This window comes from Dreissena polymorpha, chromosome 10 (genome assembly GCF_020536995.1).
Source record: "Dreissena polymorpha isolate Duluth1 chromosome 10, UMN_Dpol_1.0, whole genome shotgun sequence".
Taxonomy (NCBI): Eukaryota; Metazoa; Mollusca; class Bivalvia; order Myida; family Dreissenidae; genus Dreissena; species Dreissena polymorpha.
Genome location: NC_068364.1, coordinates 77,026,890 through 77,053,145, shown reverse-complemented (window position 1 = coordinate 77,053,145; position 26,256 = coordinate 77,026,890). Strand labels below are relative to the sequence as shown.

At 36.2% G+C, this 26,256-nt stretch overlaps 2 long non-coding RNA genes across 2 annotated transcripts; one reads left to right on the top strand and one right to left on the bottom strand.

The window, feature by feature from the left end:
* The first annotated feature begins 1,400 nt into the window (after positions 1–1,400).
* LOC127846900 (uncharacterized) lies at positions 1,401–25,851 on the top strand. The gene is made up of 22 exons (XR_008033706.1): positions 1,401–1,669; positions 2,541–4,649; positions 5,059–5,416; positions 6,054–6,126; positions 9,484–9,643; positions 10,828–10,933; positions 13,513–15,139; positions 15,391–15,542; positions 16,107–16,223; positions 17,990–18,135; positions 20,623–20,779; positions 20,824–20,955; positions 21,132–21,175; positions 21,264–21,703; positions 21,748–21,967; positions 22,100–22,143; positions 22,410–22,497; positions 22,586–22,717; positions 22,850–23,069; positions 23,158–23,465; positions 23,598–23,685; positions 23,730–25,851. It is a non-coding gene; the product is annotated as an uncharacterized LOC127846900 (long non-coding RNA).
* LOC127846915 (uncharacterized) lies at positions 10,993–13,839 on the bottom strand. Its single transcript, XR_008033735.1, has 2 exons — positions 13,693–13,839; positions 10,993–11,115 (listed from the first exon to the last, which is right to left on the bottom strand). It is a non-coding gene; the product is annotated as an uncharacterized LOC127846915 (long non-coding RNA).
* Positions 25,852–26,256: the final 405 nt, after the last annotated feature.

Below are 26,256 nucleotides of genomic sequence, written 5' to 3'. Positions count from 1 at the left end.
TTTCATTTACACACAACAGTAATCGATAGAATAAATAATTTTGACTGTTTAACGGTAAAATGACGTCATTTTTTTCGACGAAATGACGTCATTATTTCAGCGGGCAACAGTTCAAACTGTTGACCGGTCAACAGTTCGATATTCACCGGTAACAGTTTAAAACATTGCAAATTTCTTTTTCGACGAGGAAATAGCAAAAAATAATGAATTATCATTTATATAAGACATCAGGTAATAATGAAAAATATCGATATTTTTCACTGTTTTACTGTGAAATGACGTCATTTTTTTTCGACGAAATGACATAATAAATCCAACGAAATTATCCAGTTTAATTCTTTTACAATATAAATAAGCGGTGAAAAAAGCATAAAATAAAAAGAAAATGTGTTGGATTCTATGGAATATCGATTTTAATTCACCCGTGATCATAATAAATACATATTTTCACTCAGGGCAGCGCCACTTGTGAAAATAGTATTTTATATGATCACTCGTAAAATAAAATTGATATCCCATAGAATCCAACAAATATCCTCTATATATTTTGTGCAAGTTGATTTTCCCTTTTTTGTTATGCAGGTAAGGAGCTGCTAAAAGATTAATAAGCTGTGTTGTGGAAAAATGTGGCTAAATGCATGTGCTTAAATTGTTGTCCCAGAATAGCCTGTGCAGTCTTTAAGGCTAATCAGGGATAACACTGACTCTTTCAAAGTATTTTTTGTTAAAAGGAAGTCTCCTCTTTATGAAAATCAAGTCTAGTCGGAAAGTGTCCTCCCTGATTAGCTTATGTGAAATTTATGAGCCACATATTGGCTTATGAAATTAAATCTCTGCAAGTTTAGAAAAAAAAAAAATTTACAGGTCTATATAGCACTTGCCAACACTTTTAATGTTTAAATACATAATGGTCTGATTTGATTCATGTGTATGCTATTTTGGACATGGAACCAAGGATATGTCAGATTAAAAATTCATAAGAATGAAGATTTGCTGTTTAAAAAATTCACATCCAATCAAAATGCATAGTTTTTTCATAAATTGAAATACAAACCTTTGTTTCAAGTTCATATCACCCATTGTGTTGTTTTCAGAAGAGCACCATCATCATATTGATTTGGCACGGCAACAGCACCAGTCCAGCCCGCATGCGCCTCAGTCAAGGACGAACCTTCCTCTCCAGTTCTCGTGCACTGTTCTCAACAACTGCAATGTCCTTGTTGAGTGAACCACACTCGAGCCTGAGTTAGTTCAGCTTGAGTGCCGGGATAGGAACACGTGTTCCAGACACGAGGAGTTATAGCAAAAGTTATGTTAAAGCTAACAATCAGTTCTCGCTGTTGGACACCAGAAAGAATATCAAAACAATAAAAAATTGGATAACCTGTACAAAGGCAGTAACGACTTCGTTTTGAACATTCATGGTACATCCCTGGGCATGCCTCAGGTGTGAATTCGGACATCTGAAACGAGGTGCTAAAGGTTAACCCATCAGGGTTTGTTACTTTGCACTCCAAGCCCAATTGACCACACATTGAATTGGCAATAGACAAGGCGTAAAAAGATGACAGCAGTTTGGATGTGTCAACCAGTATGCCCTTCGACTCTCAACTCGGCCATAAGCAATATCAATTAGGCTTGCATGTCATCTCAGCTTCTTGAGTATCTGGTATGACCTTAAAGAGTTATTTATACTGTCAAAGTTGGGGCAACAATTCAGCCCAATTCCTAATCTTAAAAAGTCTATTCCAAATTTTTCCATAATTACTGTCTAAAGTTCACAATTGACGGTTGGCTAAAACAATTATTTGATTTAAATAGGTTGTAACATCTATAAGTAGAACGTTAATATTAAATTTACAATAGTAATACACTTTATATTGATAGCACTTATTCTTAATTTTTAGCTCGGCGTTTTCGGAGAAAACTATAGGTATTGTCATAGCCAGCTCGTCGTCCGCCGGCGTCGTGCTAAAACCTTCACATTTTGCTCTAAAATCAAAGTGCTTCCACCTACAACTTTGAAACCTCATATGTAGATGCACCTTGATGAGGTCTACATGTCACACCCATTTTTGGGTCACTAGGTCAAAGGTTAAGGTCACTGTGACCTCTATAAAATAATAATAATTTCTGACAAGCTTTCATTTATTAAAAACTGCACCCTAGCCGAGCTTTTGCACTCGTTATGCGTAGCTCTTGTTAAGTAATTTATTAGCAAAAAGTTGTATTGTGTAACATTTAAAGTGGTATAGTCTCACATTTTTGAAGTTATGTCTGTTTAAAAAAAAGATAAGTATGGCAACTTGCTACAACATTTCAAGTGGGTTCACGTTATTCATTTAAACAATGCTATTATGAGTGCTACTTTGCACAAAAATCATTTCGCTATCCTAAATATCAATTATAGAAACAATGTTTTGCATTAAACAAACAGGTGTGTTAAGTAAGGTGTTACAGCATATTTACATGTATTAAAGACGTATTCGTTTGTTACTAAAAACACTATATTTTTAGTTTACTTGCCATTTCCTTTTCAGATTACATTATTATCCAAGAAGAAGAACATTGTTGAAGTAAATGTTGAAAACAGTCCAAACCCCCTTCTCACACAAATACTACAAGTCGCTCGAGACATTCAGCACGCCACCTATGAACATCTCGCACAAAAACAACAAGTCGTTCAAGAAATTCAGCACGCCACCTATGAACATCTCCCACAAATACTACAAGTCGCTCAAGATTCAGCACGCCACCTATGAACATCTCCTACAAATACTACAAGTCGCTCAAGAAATTCAGCACACCACCTATGAACATCTCCCACAAATACTACAAGTCGTTCAAGAATTTCAGCACGCCACCTATGAACATCTCCCACAAATACTACAAGTTGCTCAAGAAATTCAGCACGCCACGTATGAACATCTCGCACAAATACTACAAGTTGTTTAAAAATTTGGCAGGCCATGTATGAACATCTCCCAGAAATACTACAAGTCGCTCAAGATTCAGCACGCCACCTATGAACATCTCGCACAAATACTACAAGTCGCTCAAGAAATTCAGCATGCCACCTATGAACATCTCCCACAAATACTACAAGTCGCTCAAGAAATTCAGCACGCCACCTATAAACATCTCCCACAAATACTACAAGTCGCTCAAGAAATTCAGCACGCCACCTATGAACATCTTCCAATACTACAAGTCGCTCAAGAAATTCAGCATGCCACCTATGACCATCTCGCACAAATACTACATGTCGGTCAAGAAATTCTGCACGCCATCTATGAACATCTCGCACAAATACTACAAGTCGCTCAAGAAATTCAGCACGCCACCTATGAAAATCGCCCACAAATACCACAAGTCGTTCAAGAAATTCAGCACGCCACGTATGAACATCTCCCACAAATACTACAAGTCGTTCAAGAAATTCAGCACGCCACCTATAAACATCTCACAAATACTACAAGTCACTCAAGAAATTCAGCACGCCACCTATGAACATCTCCCACAAATAATACAAGTTGTTCAAGACATTCAGCACGCCACGTATGATCATCCCCTTGAAATACTACAAGTCTTCAACAAATTCAGCACGTCACCTATGAACATCTCACAAATACTATAAGTCGCTCAAGAAAATCAGCACTCCAGGTATTAACATCTTGCACAAATACTACAAGTCGCTCAGGCAATTCAGCGTGTCACCTATGAACATCTTGCATGGTGGCTTGGTGAGTCTGACTTCTGTCTTGACAAGTCACTCAAGATAAAATAATCGGATCTAACAGACAGAGCAGGTGCTGAGTGACTCGTCTGTTAACTTGACTGACCTCGATACGTTGCTCTCGAATAATGAGAACCTGACGCACGAGGAACAGTGCTGTCAAACATTCCCAGTTTTTGGTTGGCGACTTCACTGTCAGGACTCACACAATCTCTGCCTATAAGCAACAAAAACAGGTAGTATATTAGCTGCGCTCTGGAAAAACAGTGCTAAAGTGTTGTCCCAGATAAGCGTGTTAAGTCTGCCCAGGCTTATTAGTGACCACGTGTTCTGAATATGCCTTTAAAACAAAAAATTCCATTAAAGTGGAAAGTGTCGTGGCTGTTTGTGCAGACAGCACAGTCTAATCTGGAACGACTCTTTTTTTTAACTGGTCAAACTGAGTAAATAAATACTTATAAGTGTTGATTTGATATCAGTGTTAATCATAAAAGGTCGGGGCATATTTTCATACATTTTTGTGCCAAAATTCAGCCTCTAAACCAAAAGTTGTTTCTTTGTTTTCACTTGTATATTACAAATAATCCCTTTTCATAAATTAAACATGATACTTATTAAATGTTGTTTAAGATAAGTTAAACAATTATTGAAATGCAGTAAACATTCTATGAAATAATTATCTGCATTTATTTTAAATAAGAATATCTATAAACTACAATTTACCACCTGTCCAGGTTTTCAGTATACAGATATGCAACTGGAGTGATGATATGCCCTGAAGATATTTATTAATTATACCCCCTGTTAATTGGGGTATAATGGAATCCCCTTGGACGGACGTCTATCTGTCTGTCTTTCCATCTGTCTGTGGGCGTTCACTTAACGATTCAACGTTCAGCTTTCAAACTTTCAGGTATTGTTCCTTCTCATATGAGGTTGTGTATATACATTGTATCATTCTACACTAAAAATTACAAAACTGAGACATTCTATAACATCATGCTACATATTCTGACTTGCGGCATTGGGGTATAATCTGCATCACAATTATTACAAATTCTTGTTTGACTAGACAGCAATGACACTTTTTTAGCTGAGTATTTTTATACGGATTAGAAGATGTTGTTTTCCATTTCCCATTCTCTTAATGATTCTAGTATGTCAGTTGTCAGTTAATGGCATAAGTATATGCACTTAGTTAATCCAGGAAAACGATAACTTAATGACCACACTTCTACGACTAAAATGCATTTTTATTTGTGAAGAAGTATATAAAAAATTGATTAAATTCCTGGATTTTCTTGTTTTTGCGATTCTTGCAGGACCCCATGCAGTCACACATCTGTACACAGCGGACAACAACAGGCTCTCTGGTCAGCTGGGCCCCTACAGGACCCCATGCAGTCACACATCTGTACACAGCGGACAACAACGGGCTCTCTGGTCAGCTGGGCCGTTACAGGACCCCATGCAGTCACACATCTGTACACAGCGGACAACAACAGGCTCTCTGGTCAGCTGGGCCTGGACGCCCGGGGACAAATCCTTGGTATAGGCGGTGAGCTCTTGGGCCAGGAATTTGGGGCAAAGCTGAATGAGTCCTACCCCAAGGGTACATCCAGTCTAACAATGGGGCTCCAAACTTCCCTTCTCAGGGGCAGATATAACCTCATCTACAAGGTAGATTGTAATACAAAGAGTTTCACAGTCATTCAAATAATTTTTGGTAAAGTACGGATTTTGTCTTTTTTTCTGCTACTTGAGGCCTGAAACTATGGATGCCTTTTGATACCATGGTATATGTTGTCCATTCTTTTGCGATGTGTATGTGTACGTCTGTCAACTTTTTGTCAAGAGACATTGCCTCCTAAAGTACTGGAGAGAATTAAATGAAATCTCCCAGAAATGTTCCTCATTTTTTTCTTCTTTTTTGAAACTGCATAGCCAAGAGGTTTAATATTTAGTTTGCTAAAATTGTTACCAAATTATGTCTCAAGGGTCAATACTGGCTAAGCTCTGGGATTTCCCAGTTTTACATATACATATATAGGGACAGCCAAAATCTTTGTTTGAAACTTCAAAGCCCAGGTGTTTCATATTTGGTATGGAACATGATCTAAAGGTCCCCTACATAGTTTATTTTATTAATAAACTTGGTCCTAGTGGTCATTGACTGATCCTGGTAAAACCATCATAAAAACGTTGTGTTAAACAGCAAAGTCCCGTGGGTTTATATTTGGTCCATGTAACTGATGTCATTTCTGAATGCATTGAATACATTTCTGGGATTTGTTAAGATATTTCTATCTGTTCATAGGGCCCTTATCATCACAAGTTTGGCCCAGCAAATGATGTTCCTCAACTGCAACACAGCCACTGCATCTCAACAGGTAAGTCCCAGTAATACACAGGCACTACCTCTCAACAGGTAAGTCCCATTAATACACAGGCACTACATCTGAACAGGTAAGTCCCAGTAATACGCAGGCACTACCTCTGAACAGGTAAGTCCCAGTAATACGCAGGCACTACCTCTAAACAGGTAAGTCCCAGTAATACACAGGCACTCCCTCTCAACAGGTAAGTCCCAGTAATACGCAGGCACTACCTCTCAACAGGTAAGTCCCAGTAATACATAGGCACTACCTTTCAACAGGTAAGTCCCAGTTATAAAGTCCCAGTAATACACAGGCACTACATCTCAGCAGGTAAGTCCCAGTAATAGTTTGTCTCATCACTTTTGGAATGGGGCTGGGACTTTTTGTATTCGAGAAAAACTGTCTTTTTATTATTCCCCGCCATAGGAGGAGGGATATGGTTTTGACGTCCGTCCGTACGTCTTTCCATCTGTCCGGCACTGTTGTGTTCGGGGCCATATCTTGAAAAATGCTTTGGTGGATTTGATTCGTTGAAATTTGGTATGAGTATATATATGGATAAGAGGATGATGATTGTCAAATGGCATTGTACACCATCTGTTAATAACGGAGTTAAGTTCCTGTGTACCTTGAAAAAAAATGCTTTTTAATATAAGCTTAGAGCTTTATCTCCATTAACACATGAGCCAGAGCCATGAAACTTGCCATAGTTGGTCTCAATCATCTGAGGGTGATTCACATTCAACACCCATAATCCTAGGGGCTAAGGTCATGGCCCTTTGTATCTTGAAAAAATGCTTTTCAATATAAGCATAAATCTTTATCTCCATTAACACATGAGCCAGAGCCATGAAACTTGCCATAGTTGGTCTCAATCATCTGGGGGTGCTTCACATTCAACATTCATAATCCTAGGGGTCAAGGTGAAGGTTACACATCGTGGTTAAAGGTCACAAATTTTATGAATTATTCATTATTTAGTCATTCTTTTACTATGCATTAATGGATTCTGTAATAACTGTCCATAGTTAATTGATTCATGAAAAATATACTATCTGCATTTTATTGTCTGCAAACCCATCACAGGTACAAATGAGTTAAAAAAATAATTAACAAAAGGCACAACCCTTCACTTATACCTTTTATTTTAGTTCTACACCCATTCATAAACAAAATTTATTTGGCAGGGGATATCAATTCAACAAATTTACTTGGCTTAAGTAAAATTGAGAAATTGGTGTTGTGGTAGTTTTTGGTAACAAATACTTTAATATTGAGGATACAAGTGTGTTAAATATTACATTTTCTATGGATCAACTTGTAGAGCTGAATAGGAAAATAAAATGGAAATGGCATATATTTTTTCCTTGCTTTGGAAACCTTCACTTGTTAATTTTATTCAGTCATTTTAGAAAAATGTATACTTTGTTACATTTGGAATGTGGCCAAACAACAGCCCCAAATAAATATAAATTAAAAACTGAGGTAAGTCCCCTTATCATTGGAAAAGGAATCACTGCTGATCACCTAGCACGAGTTCCCGTCTTAAAATGCCTCGTTCTTAGAAAACTTGTCTTAATGCATGTGCTGCTTTAAGCCTCACCCTAGATTAGCCTGTTCATTCCGCACAGGCTAGTATGGGACGACATTATCCACTTTTTTGCACTTTTTTGCTTTTTTTGTTTCAGGTAGTCTCTTCTTTATGAAAACCCTGTCTTGTTCGAAAAATTTTCCCTGATTAGCCTGTGCCAACTGCACATGCATTAAGCCAAATTTTCCCTAAATGCGGCTTTTATAAACTTAAGACTTTTGATGCAATCAAGTTTAACAAATTGGTAAAACCCAAATGCTAACTGGGTTTTCTGCACTTCAATTAATTGACCAGACTATCTTATTTCAATTTGAGGGTTAAACGTGAAACTAAGGCCTCTTCAATACAAGAGTTTCACACTTAACACTCAAATTATGGGTTATATTGACCAACAAAAGCTTTATTTAAAAAATGGCAATAATATGCAAATTATTTGTAGGTACCAATCAAAACTTACTCTTTAACTCTTTGCAAAATCATGTTCCATATCAAATGTAATGATCATAATGAAACAGTCATTTCTATAAAAAGGGGTCAATGTTTTTTGTACAATGGGTTTTATACTTGTGGGGATCTGGATAGCAACTTTAATAGCCAATAATGTGATTGAAATTGTTATTATATGCAAGTGATAGTAGTAGTATAAGAAGCTTTGTAACGACTACATCAGGAATTGATTTCCCAAATTGCTATAGACCCCAGAACACTTGTTAGTGATATGTAATACAAATGAACACATTTTTAGATCTGTTTTAAGCTTACTCTATAAAGCATATATTGTGATAACCCTATGTTAAGTATTGTGCTTTACTGCGTGGTCAACTTTTGGCTCGTTACCACTCTAGAGGCCTAATTTGTTAATCCAATCTTGATGAAACTTGGCAAGAATTATTTATTGATGCCACCACAGGGACAACATATATGACTTAATCTTGATACAACTTAGTGGGTATGCTTATATTGACAATATGTATGCCAATTTGGAGTTCAGGTGATGTGCTAAGTCAAATTGTAGAACTCCACTCCAGATGCCACATTTATGACTCAATTTGATGAAACTTGGTCAAAATGTTTATCTTTTAATTTTTGAGTCTAAGTTTGTTTCAATGTAACATTCATCCAAAAACTAGGTCACCAGGTACAATATATAAAAACCTTCTTTTCACTTTAGAACTCACATTAATAACTAATTCTTGGTGAAACGTGGTCATAATGTTAATCTTTAATGGATTCACATCATGTGCATTCAAAAACTAGGTCACTACATGTAGTTCAAATGTTCTTACTATCTTGTTACCACTCAAGATAACTTTATTGACACTCAATCTTCATAAAACTTTATTTGAATGATTTTTGTATTTTGTCTAGACCAAGTTTGAAATCGGGTCACATCTTTCCATTAACAAGGTAAAAAAGTAAAATCATAGACCACTCTAGAAGCCATATGTATTGACTCAATCATGTTCAAACTGGGTCAGAATGTTTATCTTTACAATATCAAGGCCATTTTCGAAACTTCAAGTCTTCTACCAAAGTTTTAAGTTGAACTCAGGTAAGTCTTCAGGGCCATCCTTACCCTCTTGTTTCAATAAGCAAGATGCAGATTATTTTCAAATAAGGATATTTTGGATTGTTTTCAAATAAGGAAATTATTGATGTTTTTAAGATAATTTGTGCAATTAAGAAATATGTTGTTGTGTTTTTCAGTGTACTTAAAATACTGAATGTGTCTAATTTTAAAAGAAAATGTATGTTTTTTACTCATTCTATGTTCAAAGGTCCTCAGTCTCTCTTGCAACAACAGAAGCTGAAGTTGAAGTGTGAAAGAGAGGAAGAGTTGACATAAAATTGCTGCTTCAGCCTTCATTGGAACATCAGCAGCAACAACAAAACTTAAAATTCAGCAATCAACAGTTCGATTGACGAAGGCTTTCAAATGTATGAGACTTGAGAAAACTTAATTGGAAATTCCCCTTTGGTGAATGTTTTCTTTAATATTTGAGTGGATAATAACAATTGAGCCTTGATTATGTGGTCAAAGTATCGTCCACGCAGGCTAATCTGGGTTAACACTTTTCAGGCTTATCTGGGTTAACACTTTACAGGCTTATCTGGGTTAACACTTTTCAGGCTTATCTGGGTTAACACTTTTCAGGATTATCTGGGTTAACACTTTTCAGGCTTATCTGGGTTAACACTTTTCAGGCTTATCTGGGTTAACACTTTTCAGGCTTATCTGGGTTAACACTTCGCTTTAATGGTATTTTTTGTATAAAGGAAGTCTTTTTGGCAAAAATCTAGTTAAGGCCGAGTGTCGACAAAGGATTAGCCTGTGAGAACTAAACAGGCTAACTTGAGACAATACTTTACATGCATACATTTAACTCCATTTTCACAGAGTGAGGCTCAATATTGTGACCTTGTCATATACATGTGGCATTATGATTCTGTCCATGTGACCTTGTCATATACATGTGGCATTATGATTCTGTCCATGTGACCTTGTCATATACATGTGGCATTATGATTCTGTCCATGTGACCTTTTCACATACATGTGGCATTATGATTCTGTCCATGTGACCTTTTCATACCTTGAGAATCCACTGCATCTACAAACTATAAACTCTTTATTGTGAATTGTCATATACATGTGGCATAATGATTCTGCCAATGTGACCTGTTCTTACCTTGAGCACCCACTGCATCTACAAATTATAAACTCATCAATTTTTATTACAATTTTATTTTTCCATTCCCTTGTTGCGAAATTATTTTGCCCCAACCTTACAATTCTTTGTTTTCATTTGTCTATGGCAAAATGATGTATTAAATGACGTCATTAAACAAAAAAGAAACCAGAATCAATAACGAGTTAGACAATTTTGTTCAGCCTATGTTAACTTTGTGTTGTAATTATGAGAGTTAAATAGTACTTAAGGTTACAATATACTAAATCATTTTTGTGTTCAATGCTATACCCTCTAAAGAATGGAACGTCACTTATTTGAAGACACAATTCTCTGTATGGGCATTTGCCATGACTTTATTTTTGAATATTTCTGTGTGCATGTGGTTGGGAAAACATTGTTGTATACTACAAATTCAGTGTTTTGCTTATAGGTTGGAGACTACATGAGATTTTGACAGATGGCGGGAAACCCTCATCAACTGGAGATCAGCCGGTAAAAAGGTGGCCTTAAAACAGTGACCGTTGATTCGCGTCGAGGTCTTTCTTACATACTGGATGACCTATCTTTTTTATTGTGTAAATCCATTTGGCTTGGCATGCTCTTTAAGAAAAGGTATGGGTATGGGGGTGTCTACGCGCAAAAGTTTGACATTTATTTTTCGTTGAAGTTGTCGGTTTCACATTGAATTTGTTAAGGAAATCTTTTGGTATATTGTGACCTAAACTTACTTTAGGTAAAAATGAAAAATCATCTGCAAGTACAAAATATGACTGGGAAAGCTGATTTTTGGTCATTTCTTAGCAAAAGAGAAGATTATAAGTGCATTAAATGCATGAATTCAGATGATTTGACCTGGAATAGTTGTTTTTCAAGTTGATCCCCCACCCTTATATAGCCGAATAAGGGCTAAATTGCTTTCCAACTTAAATTCAAAGGCATATTGGTTGACCGTGTAGCATTAATGTGCTACATGAAGTCAGAATTCAACGCCTGGGTCTCCGTGATCCAGTTACGCAACAATAGCTTGTGCGTTAAGCATTAACTTTCAAACAGAGCCCCATTTCACCAACATGGAATGGCGGACAATTTTGCAGTTTGGACAGTGCAGCAGATGCTTAGCTGAGCCAGCATTCATATTTAGTACAATCATGAATATAACAAGCTTTATCACTTCATATTATTCATAGAAATACACTTAAAATACATAAATGCATGTGTTTTTTTTCATTTTATATCTATTTCTATTGGGTATTTTGACTTTTTCAGGTAGAGGAATGTCTGCGACTAAGCCGAGGGCCACTGCATAAGGGTTATCGATGGCAAAACAGGTAATAATACTAAATTATTATCATGTACACAAGCAAATAAGCATATAAATGATGCTTAAGGTGTGAAATACTGCCATAATCAGGTTTGTCTTCACTCAAACCCTTGCCATTGTGCAATTCTCCGTGCAGTTTGAATCTATAGTTCCGCGTCCCGACACGTAAAGCTCGTGCTTTGCTGGCAGCGGAAGTTGGCACTTAACAGGTTTATCCTTGTTCCCGAGCATGTATGCAGTGCAGCTGAGTTGATTTGCTACTTGTAACCCTACAATTAGCTTGTGTTTGGTATTGTTTTCTCACAATATGCTTACAGTCATGGTCCTGGCTTGAAAGGATGTCGCGTCGGACTTAAACATAGGATTGTTGTAGCAAGTGTCCCCTTCATCATGTAATTATCTTAGAGGGATCTTTTTGCCAAAATGTGGCACTTTCAGCAACCAGTTTTGTTTTTTATTTGGTACATGCTTCTCTCATTCAGTGATGTAAGGGAAGTATTGACCCTATTCGCGTGTCTTTGCATACAAAGGTGACATGGATCAATGATATTTGTTGTGTTGAGAATTCTGCGTGAAGCTGTGTCCACAGAAGAAGTACTAGAAACCCCTTTCAGGAAGCCTACATTGATCTGAGCTCCCTTTCTGCCCCTGTTAGTACATGGAACCTTATTGCTAAGCTTATAATGCTTGCCTACATATATGTATCTTGTTCATTTTAACCTTTCCTTCCAGTCTAAACATCCAACATGAGCATTTTTTTCTTTCGCTCGGTTATGAACCTCCATTTTGACCTGATTGCCACCATAAAAATAGTCAAAAGTACTTATTTTATGCCCAAAATATGAAATTTTGTGTTTTCTTGAACCTGTTAATGAGAGCTGGCAGTGCATATTGACCATCTGCTGCAGTTTAAAGGCACCCACGACATTATATGCTAGAATATATCATTGGCTGCTGGTAAATAAAGGGGCTCCGAGCGACAAGGCGCTTTCAAGATTTCACACTTTTATTGTTGCGCAACAACAAGTTATTGGAAGCTTATTGATTTCTACACTTTAAAGTATCTTTGATCTCTCATTTTTACTAATTTGTTTATTGTTTTGGATGAAATTGGATTTTTTTTTGCTTTGAAATTGACATTTTTGGGGTGATTTAAAAAAAACAAATACTAAAGAGACATTATAAAAATTGCTTAGAGTGAAAATATCTAACAAATTCATTCTTTCCCCACCTCGCATAAGCCCCACGTGCCTATCCTTTTGGTTTGTTTTGGTATATTGTTGCATATATTGAACACAACAGCTTTAAATCTTAAAGGGACATTTAAGCTTTTACAGGCCTAAAATCGCCTTCTTCTGACGGAAAACACCAGCGTGTAAAAATATGATATAAAATGGCCAAATGGACAGATAATCCAGCCAAACTTAATATATTGGTGCAATATGAATAGGAAGATAATAATATGCAATAAAAACACATTTTAATCAGAATATATTTCTCCTTTAGGTTACAATTTACTAAATCATTTTTGTGTTCAATGCTATACCCTCTAAAGAATGGAACGTCATTTATTTGAAGACACAATTCTCTGTATGGGCACTTGCCATGTCTTTATTTTTGAATATTTCTGTGTACATGTGGTAGGGAAAACATTGTTGTATACTACAAATTCAGTGTTTTGCTTATAGGTTGGAGACTACATGAGATTTTGACAGATGGCGGGAAACCCTCATCAACTGGAGATCAGCCGGTAAAAAGGTGGCCTTAAAACAGGGACCGTTAATTCGCGTCGAGTTCTTTCTTACATGCTGGATGACCTATCTTTTTTATTGTATAAATCCATTTGGCTTGGCATGCTCTTTAAGAAAAGGTATGGGTATGGGAATGTCTAGGCGCAAAAGTTTGACTTCATTTTTCGTTGAAGTTGTCAGTTTCACATTGAATTTGTTAAGAAAACCTTTGGTATATTGTGACCTTAAAAATACTATGGGTAAAAATATGGCGGCTGTTAGTGGTTTGCATCTGACATTATGTTTGCTCTATATTTCAAAACATTGGATCATCATGAAAGTTGGTGATAAAGTTTTTTGTCATAATCTCTCGTCCAAGTTTAGTTAGCAGCCAGATTGAATTTAGCACTTTCACCGTATATTTTTGTTTAATGAAGAAAAATTGACCAAATTAAACTTGTCTGGCATTGCACTCATAATAAATGTAACCCAGTCTTCTAAACAGGATTTTGTTGGCATTCCCGTTGTTCATTTATTTGGATTATGAAGTGAGTGAAAAATTGCGCCCTGTCTAAGCATAAATACCATAATAATTTATGCAATTGGCGTAATTTTCTTGATAATTTACATATCTTTTGGAGAAATGTTTACATTGCAAAACTATGTAATGCTTTGTATAGTGTATGTCCTGTGTCTAACTTCATGTCACATGGTGAATTACCTTAAGTAAAGGACCTTGTAGGGATGGATAGGATGATCTCCTGCTAATGCTACTGGAGTTTCACTTTGTTGATATTTTATTTCACAGGAAAACATGTCAATTACCAACGCATATTTCCCTGAAAACCTGGCCAAGCTTATAAACAGTGCTAATGCGCCAAACGTGACCCTTCAGAGAAATGGGATTCCAGGACAAATGTCAAACCGTTACCAATCTGGGCTCCAGCAGCAGACTCAGCCGTGGTGGGCAGGTTTATAAAGCACCCATGGTCTCAATGCTCTCTGAACATCTCAATCTCTCAGAAGCCTCATTCATGGGGGGCAGGTTTATAAAGCACCCATGGTCTCAATGCTCTCTGAACATCTCAATCTCTCAGAAGCCTCAGTCATGGGGGCAGGTTTATAAAGCACCCATGGTCTCAATGCTCTCTGAACATCTCAATCTCTCAGAAGCTTCAGTCGTGGGGGCAGGTTTATAAAGCACCCATGGTCTCAATGCTCTCTGAACATCTCAATCTCTCAGAAGCCTCAGTCGTGGGGGCAGGTTTATGATGTACCCATGGTCTCACTGCTCTCTGAACTGCGTTTGATTGGTAGATGGTCATCTTGTGACAAAGCCCTAACTTATCATTGGCCAAGTAACTTTTGCACAATATCCAATTAATAATTCTGTATCTCACCACTCATGGGAATTCAGAGGCTGTGTAGCTGATATTCTATTCAGGGTTATTAACTAACATTGTGCCCATAGTTGTGTAAAGTTGTGTGAATATCTTTGTTTAAAAAAAGGAGAACGCATAAAACATTTGCATCACTTGTAATCAAAAATGTTCGATGAAGGAACAATCATTTTGCAATATGACAAATATTCCAGAATATGTTTGTCTTTTGACGGATCTTGGTCAGTGTCTAGCAGTATCCAGGCAAACAAGCCAAGTCAGCAAAGCAGCAATAAGATCAGCAGCAGTCAAGTAAGTTGTCTTCCATGTTTGAGCTACCTGTGTATGATCTTAATTGTCTATGACACAATACATCAACAACACTGATGCACATGAAAGGTAGCTATTACATGTATTAATGCACAAATTACAGAATGACTTTCTTTATAATTTTCATTCATTATCAAACATTCGTTTCCAAACATATTTAAGCATATTGATATATTGACCATGCTTTGATTTATTGTTTGATTTAATTGCTCTGCCTCTCGTTTACTTACCAGGTTGAGCGTCGCCCAAAACCACCCAGTGCCTTGCGATGAAAACCTCCAACGGGACTGTGACCTTGCCCTTGTACACACCTAATGGTCAGGTTGACGGTCACTTGGGCTTAGATAGTCACTGCAGTAAGAAGAAACTGTGTAAGGTTTTAAAGGTACTTGATCACAGATTGAATGAGTAGTTTGACTGACCCGAATGACATAACTAAAGCACATTTAAAAGTACAAACATATAATTACAAAGTGTTTACCAATATTTTGCAGTATGGTATTGCAAATGGATTTTATTCCTTTTAATACATAATACTATTAATAACCACAGTGTAGAACCCAAAATAAGGCAGTTTTTAATAATGTTTGAAAAATGATATTGAAAACTCGATGACCATGTTATTTTAAATTGTTCCATCTGTATTTGTAAACAAAATGACTGCAGAACAGGGCATCACTAAGTAAATCTATTAACATTTACCTTTAAGTTTGTAATTTTTACATTTTTGTTTTTGTCAAAATGACTTTAAAACAGGGCATCAACAGAACCATCTATATGTATTAAGATGTTCATTTAAAAATTGCTCAATCACTCACTGTAAACAGAATTTTTACAGAAATAAAAATACTTTAAAATATTGATCCATTGTTTTACTGTAAAAGAATTGAATACAGAACAGGACTGTATCTTTAAACATTTCCCATAAAATATTTTATATCATTTTCAGTAAAGAAGATGAGTTCACAACATGACATCCGAGACTGCAGGGACGAAATGAGTGTCCTCACTTCAGCAGTGGAAGCCAAGACACAATACGAGAATTTCCAGCTGCTTACCTAATCTGGTATGTATGGGTTTATTTCAAACCTAATTATTATGTGATTTAGTGAGGTAATAATATATATTTATAAAGTTTAAATATAGATTTAATATTATTCACTCAAGTAAAAATAGGAAAACAATTATAACAACATTTTTGTTCAACATCAGCCAGCCAGTAAATTATTTTTTTTTTCTAAAAAATGCAAATGTGTGTCGAATATCAATAGGACATTGTGTTTGTCATAAATCAATTTAAAATATTAAATTAATCTACAACAGTGCACTCATTCTGACACGTTTTTTCCACCATACTTTTTGTCGGTTTGTAAGGATGCAATTTAAAAGAGTGTGTATACGACTTTGCATCTGACCCCTATTAGAAGTAGAGCCCTGCCTATAAAGAGACTAATCCAGTACCGACCTGTGCACATGTCTTTTGCAATAAACAAGCTGTCATACTTGCACTTGTCTTTGGCGTTTTCTCAGATGAGTCACTATATCAATGTATTCAAGGTTAATTTTTTCTTTAAAAAATAACAGTGCGTAAATGTAAACCCTGTAAATTCAAGTTATTTCAAAATAAAACACAAGTAAATTACTTTTAAACTGTTCTCACATTAGTTTTTGTTATTGTACTGAAACATAAAAAAGTGTTGCATTTGGTATATCTTTATATATGAATAACACTTTTTCTAGAACAAGTATATTTAAACCCTTTCTTGTTAACCCGCCTCGTGTATTTTATGCCCCACTTCAAAGAAAAGGGGGTATATTATTTTGCAGGATGTTTGCCAGTCTGTCATTGGGTGTGTTGGTAGACCAGTTGATTTCCTATAACTAACTCATCAACAAATCAATCTATTGGCTTGATACTTCACAAGTGCATTGGTCTTGGACAGTAGATGACCTCTATTGAAATTGGGGTCACTAGTTCAAAGGTAAAGGTCACAGTCACAATAATTATGAAAATCATTTCTGATCAATAACTTGTCAACAAATTGACCAACTGGCTTGATACTTCACATATACATTTGCCTTGGACAGTAGATGACCTCTATTGAAAATGGGGTTGCTAGGTCAAAGGTCACAGTCACAATACATGTGAAAATCCTTTCTGATCAATAACTCGTCAACAAATTGACCTATTGGCTTGATACTTCACATGTGCATTGGCCATGGACGGTAGATGACCCCTATTGAAATTGGGGTCACTAGGTTAATGGTCAAGGTCACTGTCGCAATAAGTGCGAAAATCGTGTCCGATTAATAATTTATCAAAAAATTGACTGATTGGCTTGATACTGAATATGTGCATCGGTCTTGGACAGTAGAGAATGTCTATTGAAATTTGAGTCACTAGTTCAAAGGTCAAGGTCACTGTGACATTAGGAGATGAATTGGTATTCATTCGATATGTCATCAAAGGATTGAGTGATGGGTGACAAGGCTCTGTTTTGGAAGGCATCTTTCTCAAACCGCGGACCTTTTGTTTTTATGTAAACATTCTTTAAAAAAAAGTTTGGTGATAAACCAAAGTGAACTAATGTTTCCTCTCTAATTATTTTAGCTTCATTGCATTGAATGCCGTCACATTTTCAAGTCGCTTTACAACTCTAGAACATCATAGGCACAATGTGGGCTCTAGTTCAATATTTTGACAATGCATTGTCGATATGAAAGGTCGAAACACTGACAAGTGTTTTGTCGGGTTTAAATTAGTTTTGTTTTTCCTTGAAAACGCTAGTATTGTCTTTAATTTGTTTGAAGCATGATTTACTTTTATTCCAGAAAACCTGGGAAGCAGAGCAATGAGTATGTCCAAGGAGCATTTGCAGTCACAGCAAGTGAACCATGGGCAGTCATCGTCTCCAGATTCTGAGATCCCCATGCTTCAAAACCATCAGTCTATGAAAATCATGCAGAGCCAACCTTGGGTGAGTTTTCGTGTCATGTGCATGCTTTTTCATGGCCTCACTTTCAGAGATTGGTGGGTGCATGTAGATTTACCGTTTTATGTCCATACATCTTTCAATCCAGCTGTGTTTATTTTGGTCATGTGTGACCTAGAAAAGTATTGCTTCTTGTGTGATAAAATCAGACATATTGACAATCATGTGAACTTTCCTTCTTGTTTATTATACCCCCACAAACGAAGTTTAGGGGTGTATAGGAGTGAGCTTGTCAGTCGGTCGGTTCGTATGAAGTGTCCACTCTCTTATTCAAGTTGTTTTCATCCGATCTGCACCAAACTTGGTCAGATGTTGTATCTAGATGATGTCTAGGTCAAGTTTGAATATGGATCATGCTGGGTCAAAAACTAGGTCACTTAGTGCGTTTTAAACATTAAGCATGGTGTCCGCTCTCTAATTCAAGTAGTTTTCATCAGAGCTTCACCAAACTTGGTTAGAATTTGTATCTAGATGATGTATAGGTAAAATTCGAACATGGGCCTTGCCGGGTCAAAAACTAGGTCACAGGGTCACTTAGTGCGTTTTAAACATTAAGGATGGTGTCCGCTGTTTTTTTGTGAATGCAACATGCAAAATATTCAGTGTCAATGCGCCATGTAGGGTATTAGTCACGTCTTTGACAAAGCTCTAGTTTTGGTTAATTTTTAGCTCGGCTGTTTTTGGAGAAAACCCGAGCTATTGTCATAGCCAGCTGGTCGTCCGGCGTAGGCGTCATGCTAAAACCTTAACATTGGCCTTAACTTTTGAAGATAGAAACTTGATATTTGGCATGCATGTGTATCTCATGAAGCCGCACATTTTGAGTGGTACAATTTCAAGGTGAACATCATCCTTCAAGGTCTAGGGTCGGAAAAACAAATCCAAGGGAAGTAATAAGCTTTAAATGGACAAAGTTATCTGACCTGCCAACTTATATGTTTTTGTTAAATAAATCAAAGTGGTGCAGTAGGTGGCATTTTGTTTCTGACAAACACATCATGGTAAAAGGTCAAGGTCATCCTTTACGGTCTACGGTAAAAAATACAAATCCAAGGGAAGTAATAAGCTTTAAAGGGAGATATCTAATTAATATTGAACATAGCAACTTGATATATTTGGCATTCATGTGTATCTCATGGAGCTGCACATTTTGAGTGGTGAATCTACAGTAACGGTAGTTGCTTTTAATTATTTGCTACTAAAAATAGAGATTTGTTAGAGACAATTTTTTTCAATTGAAGTATATAATATATTTCCTTACCAAGAATTAAAGTTCTTTTCACAGTTACTGTACAGATTTATTATTTTGATTATTTATAACTCAAATGATTGATTTGCCAAAGTTTTTTTTAATTATATAATTATCATTTCTTTCATGTTTATTACATACCTGTGAACTTATGTCCATAGATACATGATCAAATCTGGCTATGATCTATCTCTTTTAAACCACAGGCCTTGGTTGTCAGTGGTGTCTGACATGGTCATAATTGACTGTGAGACCCCCCCCCTCCCCCCGGTTGGATTGGACAAAATTCAAGGGAAGTAATAAGCTTTAAAGGGAGATGATTTCTATACCTGCCAAATGATAAATAGCAATTTTATTTCAAAGCAGCGCAATAGGGGGCATTGTGTTTATGACGAACACATCTCTTGTTTTAAATGATATAATTATCATTTCTTACTTGTTCTAATGTGTAAATGCTAGTTTTCATTAAATATCAGTGGACTCATGTCCATAGATACATGATGAACTCTGGGTATGATTTCTTTGATAAACCATAGGCCTAGGTTGTCAGTGTTGTCTGACTTGGTCTTTTTCGACTGTCTACAGACCCCCCCCCCCCCTGTTGGATTGGACATAATCCATGGGAAGTAATAAGCTTTAAAGGGAGATTATTTCTTTTCCTGCCAAATGATAAATATAAATTGTATTTTTCAAAGCGGCACAGTAGAGGGCATTGTGTTTCTGACGAACACATCTCTTGTTGGGTCACTAGGTCAAAGGTCAAGGTCACTGTGACCTCTAAACAAAAAAATAATAATTTCTGACAAGTTTTCGCTGCCGAGCGTGGCACTCGTTATGCGGTGCTCTTGTTCTTTCATAGTAGTAAAGTTTTCAGTCAAAAGTAAAATGTGGTTGCATCGGTGACTTTTTGCCTACTTCACAGCAGACATCTCAGAAAAACTATTTTTCAACATGTTTTATTTGCTATTGGCTAGTTGGCCCTTTTTAAATTGTTGTAAATGATAAGGAAATATTTTCCAATGGATAAATGTATGTTTATCGAATATCATCCCATATTTCCTGATTGATGGAGAGACTTAAGGTTAGTTGGTAGTAAAGTGTTTATAATTAACTTTTAATATAACTCAATGTATAAAAGTGCTATTATTGTTCTTGTTTATCATGGGTAACACACATAAAATGAAAAACTGACATTTACTGTTATGAATCTTTCTTTATTTCAGACGTCCATTGACGAATCAAACCGGCAAATCAGAAGGACAGCCTGTTGCTACAGTTGTTAACCCCAGTCATACAGAAGAAGCTCAGAGATATAAATGCTGTTTAAGATGTGCTTGTCTCTGCATACTCCATGTCTGGTGTGAACATGTACAATTGAAGGTCTCTGCATACCCCATGTCGGGTGTGAACATATACAATTGAAGGTCTCTACATACTCCATGTCTGGTGTGAACATATACAATTGAAGGTCTCTACATACCCCATGTCTGGTGTGAACATGTACAATTGAAGGTCTCTACATACTCCATGTCTGGTGTGAACATGTACAATTGAAGGTCTCTATATACCTCATGTCTGGTGTGAACATGTACAATTGAAGGTCTCTACATACCCCATGTCTGGTGAGAACATGTACAACTGAAGATCTCTACATACACCTTGTCTGGTGTGAACATGTACAATTGAATGTCTCTACATACACCTTGTCTGGTGTGAACATGTACAATTGAAGGTCTCTACATACACCATGTCTGGTGTGAACATGTACAATTGAATGTCTCTATATACCCCATGTCTGGTGTGAACATGTACAATTGAAGGTCTCTATATACCCCATGTCTGGTGTGAACATGTACAATTGAAGGTCTCTATATACCCCATGTCTGGTGTGAACATGTACAATTGAAAGTCTCTACATACCCCATGTCTGGTGTGAACATGTACAATTGAAGGTCTCTACATACCCCATGTCTGGTGTGAACATGTACAATTGAAGGTCTCTACATACCCCATGTCTGGTGTGAACATGTACAATTGAAGGTCTCTACATACCCCATGTCTGGTGTGAACATGTACAATTGAAAGTCTCTACATACCCCATGTCTGGTGTGAACATGTACAATTGAAGGTCTCTACATACCCCATGTCTGGTGTGAACATGTACAATTGAAGGTCTCTACATACCCCATGTCTGGTGTGAACATGTACAATTGAAGGTCTCTACATACTCCATGTCTGGTGTGAACATGTACAATTGAAGGTCTCTATATACCCCATGTCTGGTGTGAACATGTACAATTGAAGGTCTCTACATACCCCATGTCTGGTGAGAACATGTACAACTGAAGATCTCTACATACACCTTGTCTGGTGTGAACATGTACAATTGAATGTCTCTACATACACCTTGTCTGGTGTGAACATGTACAATTGAAGGTCTCTACATACACCATGTCTGGTGTGAACATGTACAATTGAATGTCTCTACATACCCCATGTCTGGTGTGAACATGTACAATTGAAGGTCTCTACATACCCCATGTCTGGTGTGAACATGTACAATTGAAGGTCTCTACATACCCTATGTCTGGTGTGAACATGTACAATTGAAGGTCTCTACATACCCCACGTCTGGTGTGAACATGTACAATTGAAGACCTCTACATACCCCATGTCTGGTGTGAACATGTACAATTGAAGGTCTCTACGTACCCCATGTCTGGTGTGAACATGTACAATTGAAGGTCTCTCTATATACCTCATGTCTGGTGTGAACATGTACAATTGAAGGTCTCTACATACCCCATGTCTGGTGTTAACATGTACAATTGAAAGTCTCTATATACTCCATTTCTGGTGTGAACATGTACAATTGAAGGTCTCAACATACCCCATGTCTGGTGTTAACATGAACAATTGAAAGTCTCTATATACTCCATTTCTGGTGTGAACATGTACAATTGAAGGTCTCTACATACCCCATGTCTGGTGTGAACATATACAATTGAAGGTCTCTACATACCCCATGTCTGGTGTGAACATGTACAATTGAAGGTCTCTACATACCCCATGTCTGGTGTGAACATGTACAATTGAAGGTCTCTACATACCCCATGTCTGGTGTTAACATGTACAATTGAAAGTCTCTACATACTCCATGTCTGGTGTGAACATGTACAATTGAAGGTCTCTACATACCCCATGCCTGGTGTGAACATGTACAATTGAAAGTCTCTACATACCCCATGTCTGGTGTGAACATGTACAATTGAAGGTCTCTACATACCCCATGTCTGGTGTGAACATGTACAATTGAAGGTCTCTGCATACTCCATGTCTGGTGTGAACATGTACAAATAAAGGTCTGTACATACCCCATGTCTGGTGTGAACATGTACAATTGAAGATCTCTACATACACCTTGTCTGGTGTGAACATGTACAACTGAAGATCTCTACATACCCCATGTCTGGTGTGAACATGTACAATTGAAGGTCTCTACATACTCCATGTCTGGTGTGAACATGTACAATTGAAGGTCTCTGCATACCCCATGTCTGGTGTGAACATGTACAATTGAAGGTCTCTACATACCCCATGTCTGGTGTGAACATGTACAATTGAAGGTCTCTACATACTCCATGTCTGGTGTGAACATGTACAATTGAAGGTCTCTGCATACCCCATGTTGGGTGTGAACATGTACAATTGAAGGTCTCTACATATCCCGTGTCTGGTGTGAACATGTACAATTGAAGGTCTCTACATACCTCATGTCTGGTGTGAACATGTACAATTGAAGGTCTCTACATACCCCATGTCTGGTGTGAACATGTACAATTGAAGGTCTCTACATACCCCATGTCTGGTGTGAACATGTACAATTGAAGGTCTCTACATACCCCATGTCTGGTGAGAACATGTACAACTGAAGATCTCTACATACCCCATGTCTGGTGTGAACATGTACAATTGAATGTCTCTATATACCCCATGTCAGGTGTGAACATGTACAATTGAAGGTCTCTACATACCCCATGTCTGGTGTGCACATGTACAATTGAATGTCTCTATATACCCCATGTCTGGTGTGAACATGTACAATTTGAGGTCTCTACATACCACATGTCTGGTGTGAACATTCACAATTGAAGGTCTGTACATATGCCACGTCTGGTGTGAACATGTACAATTGAAGGTCTCTACGTACCCCATGTCCGGTGTGAACATGTACAATTGAAGGTCTCTACATACCCCATGTCCGGTGTGAACATGTACAATTGAATGTCTCTACATACACCTTGTCTGGTGTGAACATATACAATTGAAGGTCTCTACATACCCCATGTCTGGTGTGAACATGTACAATTGAAGGTATCTACATACCCCGTGTCCGGTGTGAACATGTACAATTGAAGGTCTCATCTTTGAAATTGGGACAGGTGGAAAATTAATGAATTGATGCAGACAGAAGTCGCATAATGACAAATCAAACAAAACGTGTAAATCAAGACAGTCTAGTGGCCAGCCATGTTTTTATGTGACCATCCAAGTTGTGTTCAAAGAAAACAATAGTTCATGTTTTATTGGAACTATGATGCTGATAGTCATTTTATGTAAAAGGCTTTTATTAACTATATTTAAATACTCAGTATAATAAGATTAAGATTACTTGATAAAAGCAATAATGAACAATATTATTTTAAGAGCAAAATTAGCAAGTCTATCCAATTACTGTGTCTGTATTATGAAATTTTATTTTGGAAATGTTAAGGAAAATATAATGTTACTAAATATATGTCTATGAATGTTGATTTTAACATTTGTCAAAGCTGTTTAAATGATGCTGGTAACTTTGACAAAATTGAAAGAAAATGTATTATTTTCATGTAAAGAGACATGCTTCAGTTTGTTTTGCTTAACATGTAATATAGAGGTGGTAGTTACACACATTGTTTAGACAGGTGGATAATTACAATGCTAAGGCTTTGATACTCTTAAGTGTGCCCATTGGTGTCGGGTGTTTTTGTCAAGCATCTTGTTTATTATCATAGTATTTCAAGACAATATTGATTAATTTTAGACAAAATCATTTAATCTTCCTTAAATTGTCTATTCGGTATTTACTACCAGTTATTTATTAATTTACTTGAACATGATTTAATAATGACTTTTTTGTTGCTTAAAATGCTTTATATGTTTTAAAACTAAGCATTTAAAACGAAAATATAAGATGTGGGAATAATGTCTAAAGTTATGATAGTTATTTTTTGTTTTTGTAAAGTTAATTATGCCTTATATGTTTGTGTATAGACATTTAGACGACCAGATTAACCTGACAAAGAATTCTTGATCAATGTGTATATCGGTCAGTACATTTGTCATTTGTATATAGAGCGATTGCGAAATGATTGTATTGTTAATGAAAATCATGCGTTTATTGTTGCCATTTTGATTTTCGCTGTTAACATGTATTTGTACAAACAATTTTCATCATGTACATCTTTTAGGTGCCAGATAATAAAAAAAACATTGCTTGTGGAGATGCTCATTTAAAACTTTCTTAAAGATACAGAACAACACATTCTGAAGAGGCTAATATGCTTTAGGCAAAAGGAACATCTTGTTACTAGTATATGTAATGCCTTTCACTAAATAAAGTCAAGCAACTATTGAAAGATTGGTTTAACTTTGTTTTGCATTATCATAAGAAAAATTAATATATTCAACTTGGAAATCAGTCAATTGCAAATCAAGCGAGAGTGATTTAACATGCTAACACTTGTCAATAATTGAATTGTCTCTCTTTGTACATAAGATATAGGGATGTTGTTGCTTGAAAAACAAAGTTGTATCCGTTGTTAGATAATGCTTTTGTTCATCTCTCAACATAACAAGTACATTCATACAGTTATTAAAAATTTGACACTCTTAATTCTCAGCCATCAGTTTGTATTGGGAATTTGTGGAATACTTACTAAACTAATATACGTCTGTTTAATGAATTAACAGCTATGGTACAATATGATACTCAATGTTACAAAACATGTGTAATAAAAATATAATGTCATTTATTTCAAATCATAAAATTTAGTTGTCCATACAATGCTTACAGTTTTGCAATTGCGACGATAAAGGAAATGTTCTGCTCAAAATGTCTTTTTAAGACATGTGAAAATTGTAGCAATCATATTGTACTTGTATTTATATTATACATTATAAGAATTTACTTACAGCTGATGATAGCGGCAGTTTACTAGTTGTGTAACAGTTTGTTCCACTCGACCATTAGACCATATTTCCTTAAAAATGTGATTGTTAATATTGAACTGTAATTGAATGCATGAAACATGATTGTTCTGTTGCTTAACAGCTGAAAATAGCTTGATGTTTGTAAAATTGTATGAAATGTTTCAAATAAATCATATTGATTACATAAAAAAATAAAATTACATATTGCGTTACTTTGAATGCATAACAAACAATTGTTACCATACAATCATATTAGTATTGAACTTAATTAATACTTTAAGATGCAATTTTTACAATAATGAGTTAATATTGTCATCCATTCCAAATACGGATTGTGCATTTGTAAATATAGGGTGTATATACACTGCTTAGATGCCTTTTTTAAATTGCTTGTGTACGTCATATTGATTAAAGACTCATATGTATTGCATATTTGTGTGTGCCAATGTCTTACTTATTTCTTCACAGTCCTCAAATTACTGCAAAGAGAACTTTAAGAATGTTAAAATATTTATCTAAACTATAACCAGGTTATCTGTTAATTTAAGTTTCATACATAATATTAAGTGCTAATAAATCAGCACTATTTATTGATTTTTTATATG